Raw genomic sequence first — 21,603 nt, 5'->3', positions numbered from 1 at the left:
CACTCCAATATTCTAGCCTGGAGAGTCCCCATGGAAGAGCCTGGTGGGCTACAGTCCATGGGGTCGCAAAGAGTCGGACATGACTGAATGACTAAGCACAGCACAGCACTCTCTGCTACAGATCCATTCTCTATGCCTTTGACTCTGCTCTCTGCTCCCCAGCACAGCACTGAATTTCCTCAGAGGATCCCAGAGGGAAGCTGGGCTCTCTTCAGCTTCTGATTGAGTTCAACCAGTGGGCAGCCTTTGGAGAATGGGAGAGGGGAAAGGCTGGATGGTTTCCTATTTTATACTCTTCCTGCTGTGGCCATGGTGGTGGTCATGCTCCCCTAGGCTCCAGCCCTGGTGGATAGCCCTCTTGTATAGCTGCAGCTCTCTCATCTCTTGCCCTCTTAGGCCTGGAGGTGGTGAGGGCTTCTTACTCTTGCTAGTTTCTAGGTGCTCTGTCATCCTTTTGGTGACACCCCAAACCCTGCTCTGCTCTGCGTAGTCCTTCCATCAAACTCTTCTCACTTCAACTCTGTGTGTGCCTGCCCGTTTCTATTAGAAATACCTGCCAAGACAAGGTGCTCGTGGCCTTTTGGGAAGAACAGTGGCCCTCAAGATGATAGAGAGATGGGATCCATCTGGAGAGAAGGGTAGATGAGCGCCTGGGATCGAAGAGGCAGTGACACAAGGGTGGGGAGGAAGGCAGTTGAGAAAACCCTCTCTTTTGCTCTGTGGAGTGCCTGCCTCTTCCCCTGGCTATGCTGTGGCAATGACATGTGTGTTCACTGACATGTGTTTCATTGCTTAGAAAACCAAATGCTACTTTTAGATGCATGTTCGGGGAATTGGAAGATAAATCTTGAGAACTGAGCATCTCATAAGCAACCCCAGCATCACAGAAGCCCTAATCCTGTTTTGCCTGCTTGAGCCTTGCCTCAGGTCTGGTTGCAGTTGATGCTGGATTTAATTAGGAGTGTAGACGCCTTTTCCCAGGTGGGCCAGCGGTAAAGAATTTGCCTGGTAATGCAGGAGATGCCAGTTTGATTCCTGGGTTGGGAAGATCCCCTGGAGAAGGAAATGGCAACTTACTCCAGTATTCTTGCCTGGAGAATTCCATAAACAGAGGAGCCTGATGGCCTACAGTCTATGGGGGTCGCAAAAAATTAGATATGACTTAGCAAGTAAAAACACACAGAAGCCTTTGTGTCTCTCTCAGCAAAATCAAATGCAGACTCTCCAGGCTCCCATACCCCATCACAGACAACCCAATTTAGGACAAAGTGTTGACTTTGGGCCTTGCTTCCCCAGTGCCCAGCCCAGAGCCTGTGGACCCTCTGCTGCTCTAAGGAAGCCCCTTTGGGTGCCTGAGGTGCTGGCTGCTGTCGATGTGGATGAGAGTGAAGGGCCCATGTCCATGGCAGGTCAGGAGAGAAGTAGTTCTGAAATGAGTGGCTTGTGGGAGGGAAAGGGGAGCCACAGGAGGAAGCTGGTGAGCTAAACGTGCACTCTTGTCAAGATGTCACAGCACTCGCGGGAGGAGGGCAAGGCTGGTTGTCTCAGCAGAGCTGCCTCTGTGACTCTGGATTCTTTGCCTAATTCTGGATCTGCAGTGTACATATATCATGCTGGTAAGTAAAGGCCACCATCCATTGCTCATGCTACTGAACTAGCCGTGAAATTGTCTCCAAAAAGAGACTTTGGAATATTTCATTCAGTAAAAACAAGCCTACGGTTTTGAGTTTTGTCTTCTTGTCTCCTTTGGGGATTGGCAAGGGTAATTGACAACATATGGTTTCATTTCGGCAGGATCCATGTTGGGTTCATGGTTGAGTTGCCATAAGGCCTAGGGTATAGCAAATGCTCACAAAATACTTGGGAAGAGCCTGATCAAGGCAGGCTGGAGGACTGGGCATCTCATTGTCAGTGCCTAGAACTGTCTGCACCTCGCCAAAGATGCCATCCTATGGTGGTCAACTCTCCCATCACAAATCTGAGATTGGGTTTAAGTGAAGCACATTTTGCAATCTGTTCGCTTCCCCCGGCTTTCCTTTGCCTTCATCGTCTCCTCTTTCTTCATGGTAGGAGCAGAATTGGCCCTGGAAAATGCTCAGGCAGAGCAGCAGCCGTGGAGCAGGCCCTGCTGTCCTGGACTTTCTCCCTCGTCTTTCCCTGGCTCTCACCCACCGCATTTCAGGACTGGGAAAGGCATCGTAAAGACTGCCCTGATCGATTCCTGGATTTAAAAGGATGGCCTGTGGAAGCTGTGATAATCACAAGAGGAGAGCGAGACCCTGCCCCAAGTAAACTCTTTCCTTTTTTGTTTTTCATGTTTTGATCTTATGAGCCTTGACTAGGCTCCACTGAAAACAATGGCAACTTCTTCAAAGAGGAGCATCAAGCCCTCTGAATGGGCTAATTCTGCTGCAGGTTCCCGCTATCCATCCGCCCTTGACAAGCGCCAGTAGAAGTCAACAGGTGGTTGTCCAAATATAAATGAAAAGGCTTAACTCTGAAAACATCGCCGTCTGAGGGGATTTTGTGAAGACTTTACTCTGTGGTTTTGGCAGTGACTATGGGTTTCTTTGCCAGCGCACAGAGAAATTTGACCTGTGTCCCTCAGGGGCTAGAGATTTTCATCATGACTGTCTCCACATAGCACCTACCCACCCCTTCTTTTCCTCAACAAGCTAGTAAATTCAAAAATAAAAAGTGAAGAGAGAGAGAGAGAAAGGCTGAAGAAACAAAGGAGAGGGAGTACCTGAGTCTGTATTTTATTCCCTTATTAAAACCACATTTACATGTGTCAAAAACGGGGGTATTTTGATGTGTGGGAGGAGAGATATTTTGCAAGCAGATTTCTCTCAATAAAATTTCCTCCTTGCTGACAATACTGTGACAAATTATGAGTTATCTGTACAAACAACATATATTTAAGTTACTACCAGCTTCTCAAGTGAGGATTGAGAAATAAAGCAACAAGGGGGATGGAGGAGGGAAGCACCATTGTGTATAATCCTTCTAGTTTATCCGTAATTTTCTTTGGTCCTTTCTCCTCTTTACTTCTTAGGCAGCCAGCCACCAGAGACAGGCCATGTGATCCTACAGGAATACATTGACTCCAGGCAAAAACCCATTTTCCAAAGCAGATTCTGTGTGTTTCAAAGTAGCTGCAAATTTGTCAGTAGAATGTATCCTATAGAAAACTTACTATAAACTTAGGGATTCAATTCGGAATCTAACTTTACGTTCTTTGTCTTCTTGAGCAAATAATTACCTGATGCCAATTTAGAAGAATCACCTAGCTTCACGTTCCATTTTGGGAAGCCATCCTGGGTGTTTAGGAATTACAAACAATCATTGGGGCTTCCTTGGTGGCTCAGATGGTAAAGAATCCAGCTGCAGTGAAGAAGACAGACTGTCTCCAATGCAGGAGATACTGGTTCAATCCCTAGGTCAGAAGATCCCTGGAGAAGGAATGGCTATCCACTCTAGTATTCTTGTCTGGAGAATCCCATGGACAGAGGAGCCTGGCAGGCTAAGGTCCATGGGATCACAAAAGAGTCAGACACAAGTGAGCAACTAACACACATTTAAAAGGGATAAATATGGCACCTTTCCCTAATCTAGAGTCACAAAGATTTGATTATATAAAGAAAAGAGTATATACATCAGAGCTCAGCTTACATATATGACATTAAGTTATATTAATATTATAAAAATCTCCAGGTAAACATCAGTGACAAAGATAAACACTCACATTAAATGTAGACCAGCATGAAGTCCTTTATCCTTTTGTCCAGGGGAGGAAAAACTTGGACACCCCAACCCCAAAATATCAGGTTGGGTCAGTAGGCAAAACAACTGTCTTTAGGAGTCGCCATCTGAAAGGCTCTTTGCAGGCAGGTCCCTGTGTCGCTTGACCCGGAGTTTTCTAAGATGCCTGAGTCTCCTCCTCTGAGCACTCTCCTCTGATATGGCCCAGGGGGACACACACCCTGTTTTAGCCTGATGCCAATTTCAGATGGGCTTGTGACAGCTGACCTCTGCAGAACAGGCACCCCTGGTAGCCCGGGTGACTCCACTGTGTTCCCAAACACCAGGATTCCATCTCACCCTCTGTGGCCGAGCCTCGGCGTTCACTGGAAAAGGGAAGATGCTCGTGTGCTTTATTTTCGGCTGGGTAAAAGAGGCAGACTTGGACCACAAGGAAGCACACAGATGCCTCAAGTGGGCGCAGGGAGAGCATCATTTAGAAATAACTTTATCCTTTTTCTTCCCGTAGGTACCACCCTGGATCTTGCGCCAGAATATGGAGAAGTTGCCACAGGAACCGAGCAAAAGGCACTTATAAACATTGTGGGTGTAGAAAAATTTTGTCTTTGTGATGAGATGGCAGGGATTAGCACTTGATAACCTTAATAGTCATGCACTTTTGAAGTAAATAAACGTCTCCTAATGAGCTTCTAAATTAGAGAGGAGAGGAGGCCCAGCTAACCTCCACAGGTTATTGGCATCAGAAACGTGGTAAAGCTATAACGTAACTCTAATCTTAACAGCTTATAAATGCCAGAAAATGCTGTAAACTAAAGACTAAATCTATTGGGCAAATCTACAGTGGCTCCTCCACCAGCTAATTAGTTCTGTGGGCTCTAATTTTCTACACCAGAAAGTTCTCAAAAAAATAATCACTGATCCCAGGTGAAAGGAGACGTAGTATCATCAAGTTGTAAGTGGTTAATTAAAACTTTGTGAAAAGCGACTAGGAAAAAACTCAATACTGAGATTTAGGCTCAAGAAAACTAGAGAATGACTTTTCATACAGCTGAGTGAACATCCAGCTTGGCAGGGCAAGCTCCTACTCCAACAGGCTGCTGTTGTGGAAAACACTTTTTTAGACTTCTCTTTGGGAACTAGTTTCAAAATCAGTGTCTCTGGAATCATAGTCTCATTTTGTTTTTGACCAAAGCTGTTTTTACCAAGACTGATCATGTTCATTTTTGGTCATTTCCAAAAGTCAAATTTTCTCTTAGAGAACAAACGTTTGCCACTACTAAGAAATATACCTTGGGTTCTGAATTGATTTTAGAAAGGAAGTTTCAAACACTTGTGGGAGATAACTTCATTGTTGAAATAAGCAGAGTCTTCTGAGCTAATGACTCTGAAGTCAATAACACTCATTCAGATGCTATTTCGGGGATTTGCTAAAAGTCAGACTGATTTCCAATCATTATTGTAAACTTGAGTACTTATATAATCAAATTCGTAAGTCATTTTCAACCAAAGGAAGATTGTTTAAATTTGCACAATTCCTTTTAAGATGCAAGAGGAAAAAGAGAAATCTTTTACTGTTCACCTTTAAAACTCACTGGAGTGTTTAAGATCTCTACTTTAAGGTTCCCGTGTTTATGAAGACTTTAGATCACCTGCCATAAGGACTGGGTAAGACAAATTATTACCGCATTCTTATTTTTCATTTTTGCTACTTCTCTGTCTTCCATAACCTATGATATTCTTTGATCTCTAAATGTTAGGGATTTTAACTGATTTTGTTTTTCTTAAAATTTCTTTCTTGATGATAGTTCTCAGGCAGTCCAAGTGGGGCCTGTTTAGGGCAAATTGAGACAGCAAACCCTAAAAGGGGGGGGTCAAGGAAAGTTGAAGTCCGAGGAGATTCTATTAATTCTATTTTCAAGGTCTTTTCAGGTAAGATTTCCCAGACATTCATTGTAGTAATATGAGAGCACAAGTGGCCTGAGCTGGAAATCATTCTCCCCTCCCACCGTTGTCCTGTCTCTGAAGGTCACATTCACATCTCTGGAACCTCTGGAAAATTTTTCAAAACCCCAAAATTTTCCTAAGTGCTGACTTAGGGAGCTGGAATTCTTGGTGAACATTTATAGAACTTTTCCACAGGTTTCCTATTCATGTGGTGAAACAATCAATATGGATGAAGTGATCGTATAAAGCCCTGATTCTTGCCTCGTTACAAAATCACCACCTCAGCTACACACACAGCCAGCACACCTGGGGCCTCACAAGGTATCTGGGGAGAGGAGGTGAGACGGGGTGAGAGGGTAGGTGGTGGTGGTTGCTTGGAAAGAAAGAGTATTCATCTCTCAAGGCTTTTACACAATCTCCTTAGAAGCCACTGGGGTAGCAGGGTAAGCTGGCACTCCCCTGTGGCAGCCTGGTGAGGGGGACAGGGTTGGAGGAAGGGAGGAGATCCATTCCCAGGGTCACCTTGGCTGCCCCAACCTCTCCCCCTGACTCACTTTTTATGTCCCAAAGGGTGGAAAGACATCAACAGCCACTGTGGTTAATTAGCACCTACATTTTGGGAGGCCCACACCCCATGTGTGAGCTCGAGCAGCTGATCTTCAAGGTCACTGTGCCGGAGTGGACAGTGTGGTTGAGCTGGACCTCTGGGGTCAGAGGTTCAAAGCCCGCCCTCAACATATGCGGGTTAACGTCCTTGAGAGACTCACTTGGCCTCTCTGGGCGTCTTAGCTGTGGAATGAGGGGGAATGCCAGGCTCACAGAGTTGCTCACTAGACTTGAAAGAGAAGGAAAATAACACATGTGAGCGCTTGCCTCATCCCTTCACACCACCCTCACGATGAACCCCTACAACTCTGAAAGTAGTTCGCATCATTTCATCATTCAACTGGAGACCCAGTTTCAGTGAAACTACAGAGCAGCGAGTAGGTAGTGGAGACATGACTCAGTGCCAGGACTGTCTGACTCCAAGTCCTGTGTCCTTTCTACTACTCCAACGTACTCAGTAAATGTTAATTTCTCTTCAGGAAGGTCCCTAAAGCTGGAGGAAGGCAGGATAGTTGGGGAGCAGGAGGCTGGGGGTGCAGACAGACTCAGTAACAGATGTGGAAGGCGCTGGAGATTTGTTGGGACGTGCTGGCAAAAGAACGATGTGTTTTCAAACCCATGTCCTTAATACCAGCCAAGGTCAACTCGAGAACAATTTGCAGTGGAAAATTACACCTGGCAAATTCTGCAGTCTGATCCTAATTAGGAGCTAACCTCTCCTATTAGGTGAACTTTTTCTTTATACCTCTACTGTGGAGAATGGACTGTAATTTGTTAATGAAATAGCATGCTAGTATATGTCATCTTATAATTTGTGGATGATCAAGAGAAAATGTTCTTGCCTTAGAAAAAGAGGGCATTCACCTCCACTTTTTTTTTATTCTTTCTAAATCATTAGTTCTTTAAACGTGTTCCTTTTATCTTATAAGAAACAAGTGTGGGGGGAGGGGATGAGACCATGTACTTCTTCCAGAGCCTTCTTTCACCTCTACCCATTTGTTCAGTCTCCTGGTTTTGCAGTCTCAATCCAGCCATTATTTCTTCAGTTCCCAGAGGTCCCTGAATAACACTCTCTGAAGAGGAGGTTACTGCCCCAAAGAAACTCACTACCAAATGCAGTCAAGGCAGATGTACAAGTAGACGAATGAGAGATGATGGGGGAAAAACACCCCAGATGTTGCAGATTTATAACCCAGACCAGGTCCCACTCCTGAGGCCCCGTTTGTTGCTCTGGGCTTGTCTCTTGCAGGGCCTCTGAGTGGGGACAAGTAACAGTTACAGAAGTGTGAGACCAGATGCCCCAGTTTCTCCTTGTCATGGTGTGTCTCCTTCCTGATCCCCCACAAGGCTGTTTAGGTTCTGGGTGTTGACTCCTATTGCAGCTGGCTGGAATGACAGAGCATCTCCTGACAGGGTTCCACTTCAGCAGGTACTCAGAGGGCAGTTCATCTCAGGAACAATGCACTGAACATCTGTGTGTTGGATACTGTGGCGGGCTTGGGAGCAAAAGATGAAGATGACGTGGTCCCTGCTCTGGAGGGAGTTACTCTCACAGGCTGGACAGACGCACAGAGAGACACTTTCAGCAGGCACAGCAGTGGGGGAGAGGAGGGGAACGGTAGGGCTGGGAATGGGAGCTTCTCCACCCTGAGGGGATGCCTCCGAGGGCTGAGACTTGAGGATGAGTGAGAAGCGACAGCCACGAAGGCCCCCAGGCCCCGAAAGCCTTTCAAGCATGGAGACCAACTGGGCCAAGGCCTGGAAGTGCCGGCAGCACAAGGGAACTAAAAGCAATGAGGTGAAACAGAGGGCATCGGTGGGATTTGAGGCAAAAGGCCACAGGCACTGAGGCCTGGCAGAGGTCACAGAGGGCTGGTAAGCCCAGGAGATACAGGGGAGGTTCGCATTAGGACCAGAGCTGCCGTAACGAAGAGCCCCAAACTAAGCGGCTCAGGACGATAGGAATCCATCGTCTGTCAGCCAGAAATCTGCAAGCCAGGCACTCCCTCTGAAATCTGTAAGGGGAGGACCTGTCCTGCCTTGTCCAGCTTCTGACACCCCACGTGTTAACTTGGCTTCAATATCTGCCCCCTCCTTCACGGGCGTCCCCCCTGTGTCTCTTCACATACATGTCTGTCTCGGGGCTCAAACTGCCCTTTTAATAAGGCCACCAGTGATGGCACATGAGAGCCCACCCCAAGGCCCTGATTTTAACTTGATGACCTCTGTAAAGGCCTGTGTGCAAGCCTCATCAAGTTCTGAGGTTCTGAGGGCTAGGATGTCAACATATCTTTTTTTGTGGGGTGGGGAACACACAATTCTACCCTTGGGAAGAAATCACCTTGGGATTCTCAGAGACACAAAAAGCACAAACACAAAACCGCTTCCCCAGAAAATCTTCAGTTTTCCTCCCTACATAGAACACTGAATCCTCCCTTGTTTTAATCATCCTTTAATGAAGAATCATCTCTAGCGACCACCCCCACACAGGTTCATGGTGTCTCGTGGAGGATCTGAGGGCTCCAGCACCAGCTATGCTGTTCTCACAGGCAGCAAACATGTCAGAGGACCCGTGCCTGCTCTCAGGAGGGTCCCTTCCAGGCATGAACAGGAAATCACCCTCCTTCTCCCCAGGTTGTCCTCAGCAGTAAATTAAACTTTCTTTTTTTTTTTTTTCCTTAACATGCCATGGAAGCCCTGTCCCCTCAGAGGCACAGCTAGTGAAATTAATAAAGGAAAACCGAGCACAGTCTTTTGGTTAGGTTTGGTTTGAAATAGGTTATAATTTTGAGTTTATTTTCTTTTATCAAACATTTTAAACTGACTATTTTCAATGGAAAAATACTAAGCACAAGGTTAAAAAAAATAGTGCAAAACATTACACATTAAACTTCTGCTTTCTGTCCCCTTCTCAGAAGCCACCGCTCATAAATTCCTCTTACGACCTTCCAGAATTATCCAATGGAGAGTGCTGAGTTCTTGCGGCAACTCACATTTGGTTGGGAACACGTTAAGTGAGTAGCAATCTGGGGTGGAGGCTGTAAAATAGTCTCCAATGGGGTTACACATCAGGGGCATTTACTCCTGCACCCACTGCCTGAAAAATGCCTTTAATTTCCTCAATTCCGTGCTTGCTTGATTCTCCATCAGATCATCTTTCCCGGTACAGGAAGGCATTTGTCTGCCTAATGACCTGCAAGCAGGAAGGATATTCTGTGACCTTACTTTGTTCTGTTGACCTTCCCTGGGGACGCCTCACCCGAGGACAGTGGGCGCAGAGGGTGCTGCGGAAGCTGTATCACCTTCATTCTCTGCTAGCTTCATGGTCTACATGGGACAGCCCTTCAGTCTATTATTTTACAGTTGTATTTGTGCCACGGGTATTTTTCAAGCGCTTCTTATACCTGACTGAGGCCATGGGCTCTGCAGGTGAGGGTTTAAGGTGAACCAATTAGTGGCCAGGAGAAAGGCTGCAGCTTGGGGTCAGGAGAGGAGGGCAGGCTCAGGACCAGGTGGCAGGGGAGACCGGCACTGGCTGATTTTTGTTGCTTCTTATGTTCTGAAGCATCTACATAGCTCAATTTTGGTTGAAAGTTGTGCTTAGTATGTTTTTCTTTGGTTGACATGCATGAGATACAGTGTATTTTGAGAGAGAGATAGATTGCTTCTGATAATGACTCAAATAGTGAAGGAATTTTTTTAAAAGGCAATCTTTAGGTTTCTTCTTGAATAAATCTTAGGTTGTAATGAAATGGTAATACAAGTTCTTTGAAATGTCTGACAACCCTTTAAATAGATTGCCTTCTGTGTGCCTAAGAACAACAGCCATTCAAGGCAGGGCACCGAGGGGTATTACTATATTTGTAACTTGCATCAAAGCTGGCTTTTCTCTATTTAATACTTTTGTGTCTTAATGTGGGTGGGGGTATTGGGGGTAGGTTGCTGCTCTAGCTTCAGCTAAAACTGGGAGGCAAGAGTCTGCAGGATTAGGATTCTCCTTTCCTATCCACACGTGATAGGAAATATGAAGAAAGAGATTTAATACAAGTAACCAAGCTTATCCAAAAATGTGATACCATTTGACCGAATACCCTGTATGGGAGGAATAATTTTTAATGTCAGCTTTAAAAGTCTGTAAATCAAAAATAGAAGAGAACCTTTTAAGACCTTTGTCACACCATGAAGCATGCAGGCATGCTTGTTAATTCATGATGACATTTTAACCAGTCTTATTTTGCCAGGAGAGATGATGACAGAGCATATTCCCATTTCTGAGGAGGTTTACAACTTCAGTTTAACTCCTGTGGTCCCTCTAGACACAGCCTGTTGAATCCCCGCTCAACAGAGCACTGACGGCTGGGGCTCTGCTCCCTGACCCCTTTCTTCCAGTGACGCATAGAGAATCCATCTGTGAGGACGTCTCCCACTGAAGCACAAAAGAAGCATCCATCGGGAAATTCTGCAGTTAAATCTAAGCTTAAGAGCAGAAAAGGAAAATTCATGCTAACTAGTTTCATTTGTACATAATCAAGGAATTGTGAGACCATGGCTGCCTGTGTTCCATCAGCCTTGGCCTGGAATATGGTTCCTTGGCTGTCTTTATTATATTTTACAATGTCAACATCACCTACTTAGATATGTTACTGTGGAGAAATCCATGGCAGATTATATTTTGCCCTAAAAATATAAACATGCCATATTAGTCTGCTTGCTTGCATGCTCAGTCTCTTCAGTCATGTCCAACTCTTGTAACCCTATGGACTGTAGCCTGCCTGGCTCCTCTGTCCATGGGATTCTCCAGGCACAAATACTGGAGTGGGTTGCCATGCCCTCCTCCAGGGGATCTTCCCAACCTGGGATCGAACCTGTTTCTCCTGCAACTCCTGCATTGCAGACGGATTCTTTACCTGCCGAGCTACCGGGGAAGCCCCATACTAGCCTAGGCAAATCATACATTCTTTACGTCTAGTTATTTTTGATTCCTGGACTAAAATATTGACTTGAATATTTTTATGTGCATTTTTATGAAATTAAAGCTAATTCAATAAGAAGTGGGAAAAATAGGAATTCCCTGGCAGTCTAGTGGTTAGGAATCTGAACTCTCACTTCCAAGGGCCCAGGTTTAGACTCTGGTCAGGGAACTAAGACCCCACAAGTTATGTGGCACAGTCCAAAAAAAAAAAAGATAAAAAGGAAAAATATTGATTGCAACAATATGTAAAAAATTTTTATTTATTTATTTTTGGTTGTGCTGGGTCTTCGTTGCTGCATGCAGGCTTTTCCTAGTTGCAAAGAGCGGATGCTACTCCTTGTTGCCCTGCTCGGGCCTCTCACCTTGGTGGCCTCCCTTGAGGAGCACAGGCTCTAGGCGTGTGGGCTTCAGCAGCTGTGGCACACTGACTTGGTTGCCCTGCAGCATGTGGGATCTTCACCGACCAGGGGCTGAACTGGTGTCCCCTCTGTTGGCAGGCAGATTCTTAATCACTGAACCACCAGGGAAGTCCCGGTTGCAGCCGTTTTTGTGGTAGCACATATGGAAACAAATATAAAAGTCCATCAACTTAAAAATAAATAAACTGTGATGTATTTCAGAGAAGGCAATAGCAACCCACTCTAGGACTCTTACCTGGAAAATCCCATGGATGGAGGAGCCTGGTAGGCCGAAGTCCACGGGGTTGCTAAGAGTTGGACACGACTGAGCGACTTCACTTTCACTTTTCACTTTCATGTACTGGAGAAGGAAATGGCAACCCACTCCAGTGTTCTTGCCTGGAGAATCCCAAGGACGGGGGAGCCTGGTGGGCTGCTGTCTATGGGGTTGCACAGAGTTGGACACAACTGAAGCTACTTAGCAGCAGTAGCAGCAGCAGCATTCACATTTGGAGGCCAGAAATTGCTGATGGCTGTGACATTGCTTGTTTATTGATATGGCAGGAGTATATTGATATAACTACATTTCACAGTAGTTATATCAGTAACAGTAAAAAAGCATATACATGAAAAATAATAATTCAAGGTAGGGATTAGCTATGGACTGGAAGAATTGGGAACAAGTGTACAGGACACCAACTATACTTTACTGTTTTATTTCTCTTAAAAAAAGTAAGTGCAAAATGTTATCATTCAATAAATTTGGGAGACAGTGCAGGGATATTCATTATGTTCACTTCTGCATTTTTTATGTTTGGAATATTTTGTAATAAAAAAATGAGCAAAATACAAATAATTAAAACTTGTCATTCTATTCGCTGTGGGCTTGAAGAGCGGGGTTCCAAGACCTCATAAGCCTAGGTCTGGGAGATGAGGGAGAGAGAAGAAAGCCTGACTTCCTCGTGATCAGTTTCACATTATTGGAAGTGTAGATGTCACAAAGGGACCACCATCCAACCAACTGGTAACTTTGTAGTGTGTCATGGGGCTTCCCTGGTGGCTCAGACGGTAAAGAATCTGCCTGCAATTCAGGAGACCCAGGTTCATTCCCTGAGTTGGGAAGATCCCCTGGAGAAGGGAATGGCAATCCACTCCAGTATTCTTGCCACTTCAGAACTCCATAGACAGAGGAGCCTGGCAGGCTACAGTCCATGGTGTTGCAAAGAGTGAGACATGACTGTGTGACTAACACTTTCAGGTATGAAGTCTGGGGCCAAGTGTTGGGAATGCTGATGCACCCTCTCACTCTGAGAAGACCTGGCTCGGACCTAATTGAGGGGTATGGATTCTGGCAGGAAAAGTAGGGAAGGATGAATGAAAGGAAATTAGTTGCTCCACTCTTTTTTTTCTAATATCTAGAAACAATGATCTGACAGGTTTTTGAAATATATTTTCAGTGGAATAAACTGGCAAATGGCCTGATAAGTTTTCCTTGTGGAATGTTTGCTTTTTCTTGTATAAATATACTGACTAAGTACATTGTCCTGAACTTTTATTAAATGTTTTGAATGTTATGTGGTTTTCTTATAATTCTTCATCTTTGATCCAAGACGTCTATCTGACTTTTAAAAAATAACACCTTTTTTTGGATTTCCCCAGTGACCTAGTGGTCAGGATTCCAGGCTTTCACTGCTGTGGCCTGCATTCAATTCTTGGTCATGGAACTGAGATCCTGCAAGCAAAAAGAAACCCCAAGATGAAACAAAAGATCTTTTTTATTATGGTGAAATACACATTTATAATTTACCATCTTAACCATTTTTAAGAATGCAGTTCAATGGAATTACGTTCATATTGTTATACAATTGTTACCAGCATCCATCTCCTAAATTTTATTTTGCAAAACTGAAACTGTACCTATTAACTCCCCAAACTCCCTTCCCCCAGCCCCTGGTAACCACCATCTTATTTTCTGTCTCTCTGAATTTGACTACTCTAGGAACCTTGTGTAAGTGGAATCATAAAATATTTGTTTTTTTGTGACTGTCTTATTTAACTTTGCATCGTGCCCTCAACGTTCATCCATGTTGCAGCATATGTCAATATCTTTCCTTTTGAAGTCTGAATAATATTCCATTACATGTATATACCACATTTTGCTTATTTGTTCATCTGTTAATGGACACTTGGGTTTCTTCCATGTTTTAGGCACTATGAATAATGCTGCTAAGAACATGGGTGTAGAAATATTTCAAGATGCTGTTTTCTACTTTTTTGGATATATATATCCAGAAGTAACATTGCTTGATCATATGCTGTATGATCAAGCCACTCAAGATGTCTGTTCTCTCACTCTCTGAAGTCCCCTGCCTGACTAGTGCCTGCTTCAGCTATATCTTATGCACCAGATCTTCCTATATTTTTGCCTTAGGCCCCAGCTGGTGATTGTTCTTATCAAAGGGGGCTGTGAAGGGTGTGCTCCTCTGCTGGTTTTCCTGGGCAGTGAGCCAACCTAATGTCAATTCCCCTAAAACTAGTCATCTCCCCTTCCCTTCCCAACCCCTACCATCTGGGATGGAGCAAAGACTGACGCCAAGTCCTGCTTGATGTCTGCCACACTTAGTGGGGTGTTGCTCCAGGCCCTTCCTTCAGACAGGTAAGCTCCGCCATCCATTAAACCTCTGATGTCTCCATCACTGACTCTGGGCTATTTCTTCGGACTTGAAGCTGAGCAAGTACAGACCTTGTAGGCCTGTAGGGTTCAGCCCAACAATTGGCAGAGCAGCCAGGAGACCAAGGGAACTCCCCTGAGCTCCGAGATGTCTGGAAATACAGGACGGGAGTGGAAAGTTGCAAGGGCATCCACTGACATTGGGGCCCAAAATTTCCAGAGGTGATCTCAAAAGTTGCGGAGCATATCCTCCGTTGTCTGTCCACCAGTATGAAGAGCGCTGGGGTGGCTGTCCTTGTTTAACCGGGGCTTCCTAGAGATCTGGAGAACAATGGCCTCTAATGGCTCTGCTACTGTATCAAACTGAGCCTTTTGTAATTTAAGCCATTGATAGGTCTCTCAAAGGAGCTGACTCTCCTCTTGTACCTTTGAGATGTAAATGATCTACCTGAGCTCTCTGGAACTTAATCTCCTGTGATCTCTAAGAGTAAAGGAGAAAAAAACAGCTTTTAGATAAACTCTAGAAATAATTGCTTGTTCCTTGGAAGAAAAGCTATAACCAATCTAGACAGCGTATTAAAGAGCAGAGACATTACTTTGCCAACAAATGTCCATCTAATCAAAGCTGTGGTTTTTCCAGTAGTCATGTATGGATGTGAGAGCTGGACTACAAAGAAAGCTGAGCACCGAAGAATTGATGCTTTTGAACTGTGGCGTTGGAGAAGACTCTTGAGAGTCCCTTGGACTGCAAGGAGATCCAACCAGTACATCCTGAAGGAAATCAGTCCTGAATATTCATTGGTAGGACTTGTCAGGGGAGTGTAATCTCGGTTCTGTCTCATCTCAACAAAAATTTGAAGCAATGGATGTTAAAGCCCTCGGTGGGTCACAGCTCTCAGACCATATTATATCTCTTGGGTCTTGGACAGACCGTGTTATAGCTCTTGAACAGATCAGTGTTACAGCTCTGTGTTACAGCTCAGTTTAATTTAGAAAATAACAGGAAAATACATCCTTGAGGCATGAGGACATGCTGACCCAAAGACAGGAAGAGAAGAGGGAGCCCCGGCCCTTTGGCTCCTCTTTTTATGTTTTTTCCTCTCCCCTGGCCTGCCCTATGTAAATTGGGCTAGTCAGGAGTGCTGTTTGTTCTACCTGAGGTCCTCATTCCCGTCCTCTGCCCTTCTTTTGTTCTATTTTTGAGGGCTTTTCCCTTCCTTGTCTTTTAGCCACCACCATTCGGGGACTCCTTTTTCCTATTCTACCTACCTGACAGACTGATGCTAATGCTGAAACTCCAATACTTTGGCCACCTGATGCGAAGAACTGACCCATTGGAAAAGACCCTGTTGCTGGGAAAGATTGAAGGTGGAAGGAGAAGGGGACGACAGAGGATGAGATGGCTGGATGGCATCACCGACTCCATGGACGTGAGTTTGAGTGAACTCTGGGAATTGGTGATGGACAGGGAGGCCTGGTGTGCTGCAGTCCATGGGGTTGCAAAGAGTCAGACACGACTGAGTGACTGAACTGAACTGTTTTGAAATTATCTAAAACAGTTTCTCCAGATTTTGGTAACTTGAAACTAAGTTAAATGAAGAGAATTCATTGACTGTGTCATTTCAAATAGGATAAAATATTGGAACACTAATTGCTGGGTGGGTCTAAGTTTACCTACTCTTGCCTTCTTAGGAGATGAAGATTAAAGCGTAAGTTTTCCAATAGTTAGGAAACTGGTAACCAAAACCATCATCTTTGGCCAGGCCTGCTTGCCTCCTCACAACAGGAAGTCCCAATAGGGAACTTAGTGTTGCCACTGAAAACGGAAGCCAATTGGGAGAATTTGGGAGGGGCCAGAAGAGGGAAGAGATGACCGATCTCCCAGAGTTGTTCTCGCTGGAATCCGTCTTGGCTGAGAGATGCAGGTATCACCAGGAAGGACCCTGAGTCAGACCAAATATGAACCAAGCAAGATGACTGGCCAGAGACAATCTGGGAACTAACCCCATTACATAAAGCCTGAGAGGGTGAGCCCCATGGCAGAGCAGTTCTCCTGGGTCTCTGTACCCTGCTATCTGCCCTCTTCCCTGGGTGCCTGTTTCCAATAAGGTCTCCTGCTTTGTCAGCACATGTCTCCTCAGGCTATTCATTTCCAAGTGTTAGATGAGTTCACTCTCAGGCCCTACAAGAGGTCCTCTTCCTGCAGGACTATCAGAAAGTGCACAGTGGCTTGCTTCTTGGTTTTTGCCAGAGATTAAGGTTTTTAAGGGTTAAGATTATAATCAGTCATAATTCCAGTTCTTATAACCAAGTTTCTTTATTGATTACATTGTAATCATGTATTTAACCATGTCTTTTTTGTCTTTTGTCTTTTATAGAGAGTTATTATACTACCGAGCTGGTTAAGAACTTAATCCCAATGGAAGACCCGACGACATTATAAAATGTGAACAGCTTGGTTACTGAGTGAACTGTGGCTATGGTTATGGTGTTACAGGTTTTGTCTAGAATATTACTGGTTTTGATCTGTTGTTTTCTGAACAGATCTAGAGGAAAGCCCTTCCCCTCAAGTTAGTTATGACTTCCAGTAGTTTGGTAAACTGCACCTGTGGGTAGTATTGAAGCATATCTCTTTTTCTCTGCCTGATCCGTCCAGAAATTGGAGATACTAGGTTCTGAGCAGCCTTCTCAGGTGAATGAGAAAGCCTGCCTCCTGACACGTGCAGCATCTCAATACTCTGGGGACCTCTAGGAGCGAGAAATTCACCAAGGCAGTGCCTGATGGCAGGGCTTTGACATGGCTTAGCTGACCTTGAGAGACCTTTTGGGAATTCAGTCTGAGACTCCTGAGGAGGTCTCCCTCAGCCAGTTTGGAGGAACCTATGTGGTCAATTGGGGCTTTCCAGGTGTCTCAGTGCTAAAGAATCTGCCTGTCAAGCAGGAGACATGGGTTTGATCCCTGGGTCAGGAAGATTCCCTGGAAAAGGAAATGGTAAACCCACTCCAGTATTCTCACCTGGAGAATCCCATGGACAGAGGAGCCTGGTGCGCTAGAGTCCATGGGATCATAAAGAGTTGGACAGGACTTAGCAACTAAACAACAACAACAGCAACGTTGTTGACCAGACTTATTTTGTGAACAAATTAGTCTTGATTGGCTGTGTTTGGTGGAGATGAGGGTAATTTTTTAAGAGAGAACAATATTATGTTTGAAATTGTCACAGAATGTAACTACTCATGAAGTGTGGCACTGCTTAGAGTTTGCTGCTAAAAGCACATGTACAATGCCTGTGTGACAATTGGGTATGAGAGATAAATTATGTAGCCTGTAAAGCATATCACATTAACATAACCTCGGCCTGTACATGAGATCTGGTTAGTTTTCACTTGTGAATGGTTAGGTGAGTATAAAGGAGGCCTAGCACCAAGGGACATGATCTAAACCTGGGATAGGAGCCAGCACCCTGACATCAAAGGATAGATATTTTGTAGTCAATGCTTTTGCAATCAAAGAGGGAATGATGGAAAAATCTGTCCATGTTGAGCTATGGGGTATAAGAAGACTTATACATGGTTTAACTTAAATTTTAATGATCATAGCAGCTTGTTCTCTGACCTTGCCAATATTCATTGTACATTGCCTTGGTTATTGAGGAAGGGAATGCATTTGAAAGTCAAAATGAAGTAACTGTGGTCCAGAGATCCAAGGTGAAACTAAGTGGCTATTGTATATGTTGATTTTAGACACATTCTTGTATTAGTGAAAACCTGAGTTTTCTCAACTGTATTGCACACTGGAACAAAACCCACAGGCAGGTGTGGTGTTTTCTCAGAATGTGATTACTGCTTGTATTTTGCTTAATTGTTGTGATCTTCCCTGTGTTGTGCCTGTGAGATGGCTTACGTTTTGTCCCTAGCCTGAGAGAGGAAATCTGTTTGAGGATTGAGCAGCAACACTGGCCTCACTGTGAAATGAGTCTAATTGCTGGGTTTACAGTGAGATGCTGTTGTCGTCTCCTCTGGACTTCCATGAAAAACTGATCTAGCTCATGTGACTATATGGGGACTACTGACGATGGGGGGAAAGACCCATCATCTTCTGGTCCCATGTGCCAATATGTCAGAAGGACTCATCAGTAAATGTTACTGTGCAACTGACTGCCCGTGAGCCCCTGGACTATACTGTGTGAAGAAGAATAGGCTGACTTCTGGACACAAGTCCCACTAGTGAGATTAACTCTTTTTTTTTTCTTTGGAAAGACCTGATGGGTCCACCACTAACGTCACTCAACATAACATGGAGTGGCAGACTGTTTGAACCTATGACCCCTGCAGTAGAAATGCAGAGTCCTAACCACTGGACTGCCAGGGAATTCCCAACAATAGTGTTTCTCTTTGACCCAGACCCACTCCTCCCCATGGGGGTGGCTCTGGGTTTGTGAAAACCAGGGGTGACCTCTCTGTATTGTATTTGTGGTGTCTGGTTGCAGTGCCTTCTGCATACCTGACCCAGGGGATCGTGTGGAAGAGGGGTGGACCAAGATTGTAAGGGTTGTGCGGGGTGTCTAGGGGTGGAGTGTATGATCAGGCCACCCGAGATGGATGTTCTCTTGTTCTCTGTGCATCCCCTACCCAACCAGGTCCTGTTTCGCTTATATCCCACTCACGTGACTGACCTTCCTACATCCAGGCCTCAGCTGGTGATTGTTCTTATCAAAGGGGCTGGGAGGTGCATGCCCCTCTGCTGGTTTCCCTGGTAATGAATGAGCCCACCTGTCGTCAATTCCCTTATACTTGGTAATTGCTCCTTCCCTATCCCCAGGAGGGAGGAAAGACTGACACCATGTCCTGCCTGCCATCCACTGCATAACTTGGGTTGTCTCTCCAGGACCTTGCTTCAAAATGTGTAAGCTCCCCATCTATTAAACCACTGATACCTCTGTTGTTGACTCTGGATTCTTTCTTTGGTTTTGAAGTTGGGCAAACACAGACATTGTAAGGCTGAGGGGTGCAGCCCAGCATTTTGTAATTCGATTTTTAAGTTTTTAAGGATCTGCCTTGCTATTTTTTCCACAGTGGTTGTATCATTTTACATTTTCAACAACAGTGCACAAGGGTTCCAATTTCTCTACTTCCTTATCAACATTGGTTAATTTTTTTCTCCATCTAATTGGTGTGAGGTGGTATCATTGTGGTTTTGATTTGCATTTCTCTAGTGATTAGTGGGGAGAAGGAAATGGCACCTCACTCCAGTGCCCTTGCCTGGAAAATCCCATGGATGGAGAAGCCTGGTAGGCTACAGTCCATTGGGTTGCTAAGAGTCGGAGATGACTGAGCGACTTCATTTTTACTTTTCACTTTCATTCATTGGAGAAGGAAATGGCAACCCACTCCAGTGTTATTGCCTGGAGAATCCCAGGGGCAGAGGAGCCTGGTTGGCTGCCATCTATAGGGTCGCACAGATTTGGACACGACTGAAGTGACTTAGCAGCAGCAGCAGCGATTAGTGATGTCGAGCATATTTTCATGTGACCATTGTCTACTTGAATATCTTTTTTTTTTTTTGAGATGTATTTCCTTTTTGAGGCTCATCTATCTATCTCCATTGTATGGTCAGGCCACTCAAGATGGCTGCTCCCTTACTCTCTGTACATCCCCTGCCTGACCAGGGCCTGCTTCATCTGTGTCTTCTGCACCTGACTGACTTTCCTGTGTTCTTGCCTCAGGCTTCAACTGGTGATTGATCTGATCTAAGGGGTGGTGAGGGGCATTGCCCATCTACTGGTTTCCCTGGTAATTAATGAGCCCACCTGACGTCAATTTTCTTATAAGTGGTGATCTTTTTTTTCTGGGAGCAGAGACTGTTGCCAAGTCCTGCCCAATGTTCAGAACCTTGTTTCAGACTTGTGAGCTCCTCCGTACATTAAACCATTGAAATCTCTGTTGCTGACTCCAGGCTCTTTCTTTGGTCTTGAAGCTAGGCAAGTACAGGGCTTGTAGGCCTGTAGGGTGCAGCCCAACACTCTTTTTTAAATCAGGTTGGTTTCATTTGTTTTTGAGTTTTATGAATTCTCTATATGTTGTGAATATTAATACTTTATCAGATATATAATTTGAAAATATTTTCTTTCATATTCTGTGGGTTGCCTTTTTACTGCTAATGCATGTGTGCTTAGCTGTGTCAGACTCTTTGCAACCCCATGAGACCGTAGCTCATCGGGTGCCCCTGTCCATGGAATTTTCCAGGCAAGAATACTGGAGTGAGTTGCTACTTCCTCCATCCGGGGATCTTCCTGACCCAGGGACTGAACTTGCATCTCTTGCATTGGCAGGTGGATTCTTTACCACTGTGCTAGCTGGGAAGCCCATACTGCTAACACATAGTGTCCTTTTAAAAAAGGTTTTTGTTTGCTTGGCTGCACCTCTCTTAGTTGCAGCCTGTGGGGTCTGTAGTTGTGGTGTGTGAACTCTTAGTTTTGGCATGTGAGATCTACTTCCCTAACCAGAGATTGAACCCCAGTCCCCTGCACTGGCAGTGCTGAGTCTCAGTCCCTGGACCACTACGGAAGTCCCATATAGTATCTTTTCATGCGTAACATTTTTATGAAGCTCAGTTTGCATTTTTTCTTTTGTTGCCTGTGCCCTTGGTGTCATATCCAAGAAATCATTGCCAAATCCAGTGCAGGACATCTGACTTTTAATTACAGTTGCTACTTCTCTTTCCCTCACTGTCCACCAGGGTGGACAGTGGACACCAGGTGTCCACCAGGGTGGAGAATTTTCTATCTACTGAATCTATAAAACACATGTCATTACAGCTTAGGTGTACTGTGCATTCATGTGTGCTTATGTCACTTCAATTGTGTCTGACTCTTTGTCACCCCAAGGACTATATAGCCCACTGGGCTCCTCTGTCCATGGGGGTTCTCCAGACAAGAACACTGGAATGGGTTGCCATGCCCTTCTCCAGGGGATCTTCCCAATCCAGGGGTCGAACCCACTTCTCCTGCTTTGCAGGCAGTCTCCTGCATTGGCAGGCAGGTTCTTTATCTCGACCAGCGTGGTAAGCATGGCCGAGAGGAGCTACCCCACGTCCGAGGTCAGAGGTAGAAGCCGGGAGGACCCCACGCCCGAAGGGCGGTGGCCAAGAGGAGTTACCCCACGTTGGAGGTCAGGAAGGGCAGTGGTGAGGAGATACCCCTCATCCAAGGTAAGGAGCAATGGCTGCGCTTTGCTGGAGCAGCTGTGAA

At 45.1% G+C, this 21,603-nt stretch overlaps 1 long non-coding RNA gene across 2 annotated transcripts; it reads left to right on the top strand.

Annotated features, from left to right (window-relative positions):
- Positions 1–644: 644 nt before the first annotated feature.
- Positions 645–16,819, top strand: LOC147365934 (uncharacterized). Of its 2 annotated transcripts, XR_015132348.1 has the most exons (6): positions 645–1,008; positions 1,297–1,409; positions 1,505–1,616; positions 2,071–15,154; positions 15,583–15,783; positions 16,732–16,819. It is a non-coding gene; the product is annotated as an uncharacterized LOC147365934 (long non-coding RNA). The 2 variants fall into 2 exon arrangements; XR_015132347.1 differs by having other exon boundaries at positions 645–1,616.
- Positions 16,820–21,603: the final 4,784 nt, after the last annotated feature.

The sequence above is a fragment of the Bos grunniens genome, chromosome 9, assembly GCF_055505025.1.
Source record: "Bos grunniens cultivar Pamir isolate PY7600 chromosome 9, Bosgru_T2T1.0, whole genome shotgun sequence".
In the NCBI taxonomy this organism is placed as follows: Eukaryota; Metazoa; Chordata; class Mammalia; order Artiodactyla; family Bovidae; genus Bos; species Bos grunniens.
This window is presented reverse-complemented; position numbering and strand designations above follow the sequence as displayed.